The sequence below is a fragment of the Carassius auratus genome, chromosome 18 (assembly GCF_003368295.1).
Source record: "Carassius auratus strain Wakin chromosome 18, ASM336829v1, whole genome shotgun sequence".
In the NCBI taxonomy this organism is placed as follows: domain Eukaryota; kingdom Metazoa; phylum Chordata; class Actinopteri; order Cypriniformes; family Cyprinidae; genus Carassius; species Carassius auratus.
The window spans coordinates 16,436,987-16,444,795 of NC_039260.1; positions in this window are offsets into that span (position 1 = coordinate 16,436,987).

A 7,809-nucleotide genomic window follows, 5' to 3' on the forward strand; every position below is an offset into this window, starting at 1 on the left:
AATATTAAGAGGGTATACAGGTGCTGGTCATATAATTAGAATATCATCAAAACGTTTATTTATTTCACTAATTCCATTAAAAAAGTGAAACTTGTATATTATATTCATTCATTACACACATACTGATATATTTCAAATGTTTATTTCTATTCATTTTAATGATTATAACTGACAACTAAGGAAAATCCCAAATTCAGTATCTCAGAAAAATTAGAATATTGTGAACGGTTCAATATTGAAGACACCTGGTGTCACACTCTAATCAGCTAATTAACTCAAAACACCTGCAAAGGCCTTTAAATGGTCTCTCAGTCTAGTTCTGTTGGCTACACAATCATGGGGAAGACTGCTGACTTGACAGTTGTCCAAAAGACGACCATTGACACCTTGCACAAGGAGGGTAAGACACAAAAGCACATTAATAGAGAGGCGAAGGGAAGGAAAAGATGTGGTAGAAAAAAGTGTACAAACAATAGGGATAGCCGCACCATGGAGAGGATTAGTAAAAAAAAAGCCATTCAAAAATTTGGGGCGGGAGATTCACAAACTGGACTACAGCTGAAGTCAGTGTTTCAAGAACTACTATGCACAGACGCATGCAAGACATGGCTTTCAGCTGTCACATTCCTTGTTTCAAGCAACTCTTGAACAACAGACAGGGTCAGAAGCGTCTCTCTTCAAAAAGGACTGGACTGCTGCTGAGTGGTCCAAAGCTATGTTCTCTTGAATACTTTGTTGGCATCAATGGAAATGCATTAGCATGGTTTAAATCATACTTATATGACCACCATCAGTTCGTAGCAGTGAATGAAGATGTATCATATCGATCAAAAGTACAGTATGGAGTACCTCAAGGCTCAGTACTAAGGCCGCTACTCTTCACGCTTTATATGTTACCCTTGGGAGATACCATCAGGAAACATGGTGTTAGCTTTCACTGTTATGCTGATGATACTCAGCTATATATTTCTCCGCGGCCCGGTGAAACACACAATTTTGAAAAAACTAATGGAATGCATAGTCGATATAAAAAAACTGGATGACAAGTAATTTCTTTCTGCTAAATTCTGAAAAAAACAGAGGTGTTAATTATAGATATGTTATATTATAGTTAGATTATAGTAATGCTTTATTGGGTGGTTGTTCTGCACGCTTCGTAAACAAACTACAGCTAGTCCAAAATGCAGCAGCAAGAGTTCTTACTAGAACCAGGAAGTATGAGCATATTAGCCCGGTCCTGTCAACACTGCACTGCCTCCCTATCAAACATCGTATAGATTTTAAAATATTGCTTATAACTTATAAAGCCCTGAATGATTTTGCACCTCAGTATTTGAATGAGCTCATTTTACATTATACTCCTCTACGTCCGCTACGTTCTCAAAACTCAGGCAATTTGATAATACCTAGAATATCAAAATCAACTGCATGCGGCAGATCCTTTTCCTATTTGGCGCCTAAACTCTGGAATAACCTATCTAGCATTGTTCGGGAGGCAGACACACTCTTGCATTTTAAATCTCTTTAACCTGGCTTACACATAACATACTAATATGCTTTTAATATCCAAATCCGTTAAAGGATTTTTAGGCTGCATTAATTCGGTAAACAGGAACTGGAAACACTTCACATGACACCCGATGTACTTGCTACATCATTAGAATAATGGCATCTACGCTAATATTTGTCTGTTTCTCTCTTATTCCAAGGTCACCGTAGCCACCAGATCCAGTCTGTATCCAGATCAGAGGGTCACTGCAGTCGCCCGGATCCAGTACATATCCAGACCAGATAGTGGATCAGCACCTAGAAAGGACCTTTACTGCCCTGAAAGACAGCCAAGACCAGGACAAATAGAGCCCAGATACAGATCCCCTGTAAAGACCTTGTCTCAGAGGACCACCAGAACAAGACCACAGAAAAAAGATGATTCTTCTGCACAATCTGACTTTGACTAGACGAAACCAGTAGTTAAATTCCAGGCTGCAGCAGAGGAGAACTGGCCCACCAACTGAGCCTGGTTTCTCCCAAAGGTTTTTTCTCCATTCTGTCACCGATGGAGTTTTGGTTCCTTGCCGCTGTTGCCTGTGGCTTGCTTAGTTGGGGTCAATTCATCTACAGCGATATCGTTGACTTGATTGCAAATAAATGCACAGACACTATTTAACTGAACAGAGATGGCATCACTGAATTCATTGATGAACTGCCTTTAACTATCATTTTGCATTATTGACACACTGTTTTCCTAATGAATGTTGTTCAGTTGCTTTGACACAATGTATTTTGTTTAAAGTGCTATATAAATAAAGGTGACTTGACTTTGATGAAAGTAAATTTTGCATTTCCTTTGGATATCAGGGTCCCAGAGTCTAGAGGAAGAGAGGAGAGGCACACAATGTTGTTTGAGGTCCAGTGTAAAGTTTCCACAGTCAGTGATGGTTTGCAGTGCCATGTCATCTGCTGGTGCTGGGCCACTGTGTTTTCTGAGATCCAAGGTCAACACAGCCGTATACCAGGACATTTTAGACTACTTCATGCTTCCTGCTGCTGATCAACTTCATGGAGATGCAGATTTCATTTTCCAACAGGACTTGGCACCGGCACACAGTGCCAAAGCTTCCAGTACCTGGTTTAAGGACCATGGTATCCCTGTTCTCAATTGGCCAGCAAACTCGCCTGACCTTAACCCCATAGAAAATCTATGGAGTATTGGGAAGAGGAAGATGCTATATGCCATTCCCAAGAATGCAGAAGAGCTGAAGGCCACTATCAGAGCAACCTGGGCTCTCATAACACTTGAGCAGTGCCACAGACCGAAGAATTGAGTGCTGTACTTGCTCATACTTTTCATTTGCATACCTTTTAGTAGGCCAAGATTTCTAAAAATCCCTTCTTTGTTTGGTCCTAAGTTATATTCCAATTTTCTGAGAAACTGAATTTGGGATTTTCTTTAGTTGTCAGTTAAAATTATAAAAATTAAACAAAATAAACATTTGAAATATATCAGTCTGTGTGTAATGAATGCATATAATATAAAAATGTCAATTTTTGAATGGAATCATTGAAATAAATTTTTGAGGATATTCTAATTATATGAACAGCACCTGTATTATTCTAATGAGTACTGCAACAGCACTAATGCCACTGTATCAAATACACCCACACTATCTTTGTATTCAAGTTATTACTAATATATATGCTACGTACTGTATTAATATTACAAATATTTTCAAATAAAGTATACAATTTCAACCAAAGCAATATATTAATTTATTTTGGTGTGGTGTGAAGGACAGCTAAACAGCTAAAAAAATGTCTTGTCAAGCATAAAGGGGAACTACATCAAATTATTAGTTTACTAATGGTGGCTATTTTGAAAAATTGCTGATAGCCTATAAGTAGCTCTTCTTAAAATCACTCACACCCTCTTTTCGAGGTACTAGACATTTTGTCTGCACTGTGCTGTTTAGCCTTACTTGCAAATGTTCCTGTCAAAAGGCCTAATTTCACAGTACTGACACCACACATGTTCAGGGGTAACTTGTACATTATAATAAAAGCTTTCAAAAGGATGATAAAAGTATCTTTAATTAAAAAAAATGGTTGTCATCACACTTATACATTCTTGGAAGTTGAACTTAAAGTATCCATGCAATGTGTTGTACACTGATAAGCTGATCGATTCTTGGCTCTCAGTAAATTCCTGGGATCTATAAAGAAATATCTGATGGTATTTTAACAGTGTAATATTGCTTTACAGATAAATCCCAGGCTACTCTGCAGCTTATAAATATATATGCAATTTAATATATCCTTAATTGGCATGGTAATGTTATCACTTCACGATTAACTCTGAAGCTTGTAAGAGATTGTTTAATAAAAACTTAGACTCAGATGCACAGTGAAATTGAGACACACATTTCCCTGAGGAAGAATTGTAGTCTCATTCATAAAGTGTATCATATAAACCTAGAGATATTCATGAATGTCAGTCAACCCAAATAATTCATCATACATTAATTTCCAGCAATATTGTCGACTTGATTGCACAGATTCTATTTCAACTAAACCGAGCTGGATGATGAAATCACTGAATTCAATGATGAACTGCCTTTTTGCATTGTTGTCACACTATTTTTTTTTTTTTTTTTTTTTTTTTCATTTAATGCAGTTCCGTTGCTTTAACACAAAAGCTATATAAATAAAGGTGACTTGACTTGACTTTGCTAAAGATGTGTCCAGTGCACTTCCCTGTCTATTGTGGAGACAATGGAATGTGTAGTATTTTTACAATCTAGTGCATGTATTTAAAATACCACAAATGCTGTCATTTATACACACATCAAGATTTATCCTCAGAACCTCAGAACAACTTGATGATGTAACAGAAACTATGGACTCTCTCTTTTCTAGCACTTTAAATACAGTTGCTCCTTTACGCTTCAGGAACATACTCGCACCGTAAAGAGAGCAGCCCGAAAAATGGAGCGCAGCTGGAGGAAAACAAAACTAGGTATTTTGTATTGCTTGGCGGGAAAGTAGCATATCCTACAGATAAGTAGGATTCGTCATCAGTTAGGTGTGCTACTTGATCGCAATTTTTCCTTAGAAATCCACGTTCCTAGCATTTGTAAAACTGAATTTTTCCATCTCAAAAATATATCTAAATTACGGCCTATGCTCTCAATGTCAAATGCAGAAATGTTAATCCATGCATTAATAACTTCAAGGTTAGACTATTGTAATGGTTTATTGGGTTGTTGTTCTGCACGCTTGGTAAACATACTACAGCTAGTCCAAAATGCAGCAGCACGAGTTCTTACTAGAACCAGGAAGTATGACAATATTAGCCCTGTCCTGTCCACACTGCACTGGCTCCCTATGGTAAAGCCCTGAATGGTTTAGCACCTCAGTATTTGAAAGAGCTCCTTTTACATTATACTCCCCTACGTCCGCTACGTTCTCAAAACTCAGGCAATTTGATAATACCTAGAATATCAAAATCAACTGCGGGCGGCAGATCCTTTTCCTATTTGGCACCTAAACTCTGGAATAACCTACCTAACATTGTTCGGGAGGCAGACACACTCTTGCAGTTTAAATCTAGATTAAAGACCCATCTCTTTGACCTGCCATACACATAACATACTAATATGCTTTTAATATCCAAATCCGTTAAAGGATTTTTAGGCTGCATTAATAAGGTAAACCGGAACCGGAAACACTTCACATGACACCCTATGTACTTGCTACATCATTAGAAGAATGGCATCTACGCTAATATTTGTCTGTTTCTCTCTTGTTCCGAGGTCACCGTGGCCTCCAGATCAGAGGGTCACTGCAGTCGCTCGGATCCAGTACGTATCCAGACCAGATGGTGGATCAGCACCTAGAAAGGACCTCTACTGCCCAGAAAGACAGCGGAGACCAGGACAACTAGAGCCCCATATACAGATCCCCTGTAAAGACCTTGTCTCAGAGGACCACCAGGGCAAGACCACAGGAAACAGATGATTCTTCTACACAATCTGACTTTGCTGCAGCCTGGAATTGAACTACTGGTTTCGTCTGGTCAGAGGAGAACTGGCCCCCCATCTGAGCCTGGTTTCTCCCAAGGTTTTTTTCTCCATTCTGTCACCGATGGAGTTTCGGTTCCTTGCCGCTGTCGCCTCTGGCTTGCTTAGTTGGGGTCACTTCATCTACAGCGATATCATTGACTTGATTGCAAATAAATGCACAGACACTATTTAAACTGAACAGAGATGACATAACTGAATTCAACGATGAACTGCTTTTAACTATAATTTTGCATTATTGAGACACTGTTTTCCAAATTAATGTTGTTCAGTGCTTTGACGCAATGTAGTTTGTTTAAAGCACTATATAAATAAAGGTGATTAATTGATTATCCAAATTAGACTGCCGTTTAAAAAAAAAAACAAAAAAAAAAAAAACAATTAATTCATTGTAGAAAACTGTATTCATGAGTAATGCCAACTTATTTAATTCAAATCCACTTGAGATAACAACTACATTAATAGCCATTTAGCCTCCTTGTTAGTACGTCCGCCTCCCATGCCGGAAGATCCGGATTCGAGCCCCGCTCGTCGCAAGTGCGAGGACCGTCAGAGAGGACCCGGGTGAGAGGGGTTACATTTTAATTATTAACTATAGCAACAGCACACATGCACATTCTAACTAACTATCATAGATCACTGCATGCTGGTTATAGCTTTTAATACAAAGCAACTTACTACATCTACTACTAAATTAGCATTCTGTGTCCTAGGTATACCTGTGCATAGTTTTTTTTTAGCTTTTGGTGTCATGTTGATGTTGCCGCAGTTCTTCTGGTTTCAGTGTGTCTACATTTTTTATTTATTTATTTATGTGTTTTTTATTCATCATGTCTTGATTTGATAGTGCTGAGATTAGATCTCTGTGTGGAGCATACTAGCTGTTGTCAGACTCCTTGTGTATATGAAAATCTCACTGGATTATTAAAATGAATGACAAAAGGAATATGTCTAAATGTAAGCTGAGATTTCCAACTGACACATTACAACAAAATACTAAATAACTAGCTGAAAACCATTTTCGAGGGGTGAAAATACTAATGACCTAAAACTTGTGCAGATAGCTGTATATTATGGCAGAATTTTCACTTTAGGGTGAAGTGTTCCTATATGAATCTGGCTATATTAATATCTGCCTACTAAACACATTTTGAAAATGGATTCTTTTTCTTGCAATGCCTGCTATCTCTCCCCAAGGCCTGTCAAAACCAGACTCCCAAATGGGGGCTGATGGGAGCAGAGCTGCCAACCCCGTCAGTGGGGTGGTACCTCCAGAGTGTTGTAGGTTACCGCACCTGTTAACATTGCTGCTCACTCTTTGGGGGAAATGTTCACACATCTGCCTGTGTGTGTGATGTGACAACTAGTTACATAGCAACAATCACTGTGGCCTTGATGCATGCTTGCAAAGGGCTTTATTTTATACAGATTTTCCTAGCCTTGAGATAAAGCTCGCTATACCAAATATGTTTGTGAAATAATGCCTTTTACAATGTGAGCAGCTCTTGAGATTCACAAAATGTCACATTGTTACATTTATTAAACTGCAGTTTGTCTTCCTTCTCATAAAAGCATTTACTCTCAAATGTAACATGATCTGCCTGAAGCTTTTCAGCATAGCAAAGACAGCTTCTGCAGAATCTCAAGGAAGACCATGAGGAAGAGTTCCCAGCCTCTATTGAACCACTGAAATGGATTTAATTCAACTACTGGACTCTCCATTGGTCACTGATAAAATTTATTGACCATTTCTGTGTAGGTGTCTTACCATGTGTTGAGTCAGGTAAAGGCAAAATATCAAGTCACTGACCTGGTAACAGCCTCAAATGACTCTGCAAGGACTTATGGCATGGTGATGTGTGGGGTAAATGACAAGTTTGTCCTTTGGCAGTTCTGCAGACACAATAGTCACTGCCCAAATCGTTTGACAATTGTTGTGTGTTGTGTGTAAGTGTGTGTGTGTATATATATATATATATATATATATATATATATATATATATATATATAAACAGCAACAAAAACTAAACTAAAAGAAAAAAAAGTATTTAGCAAATCTAAAAAAAAAAAAAATTGTAGAGACATGAGGTGACATGTTTGAATGAATCACTACCATTTATGAGATTAACAGCTTAGGCAGAGAATAACATTTTCAGTACGTAATGACTTAAATTTTGCTTTGTTTCTCTCTCTCTCTCTCTCTCTCAAAAAAAAAAAGAAGCTATTACTTTCA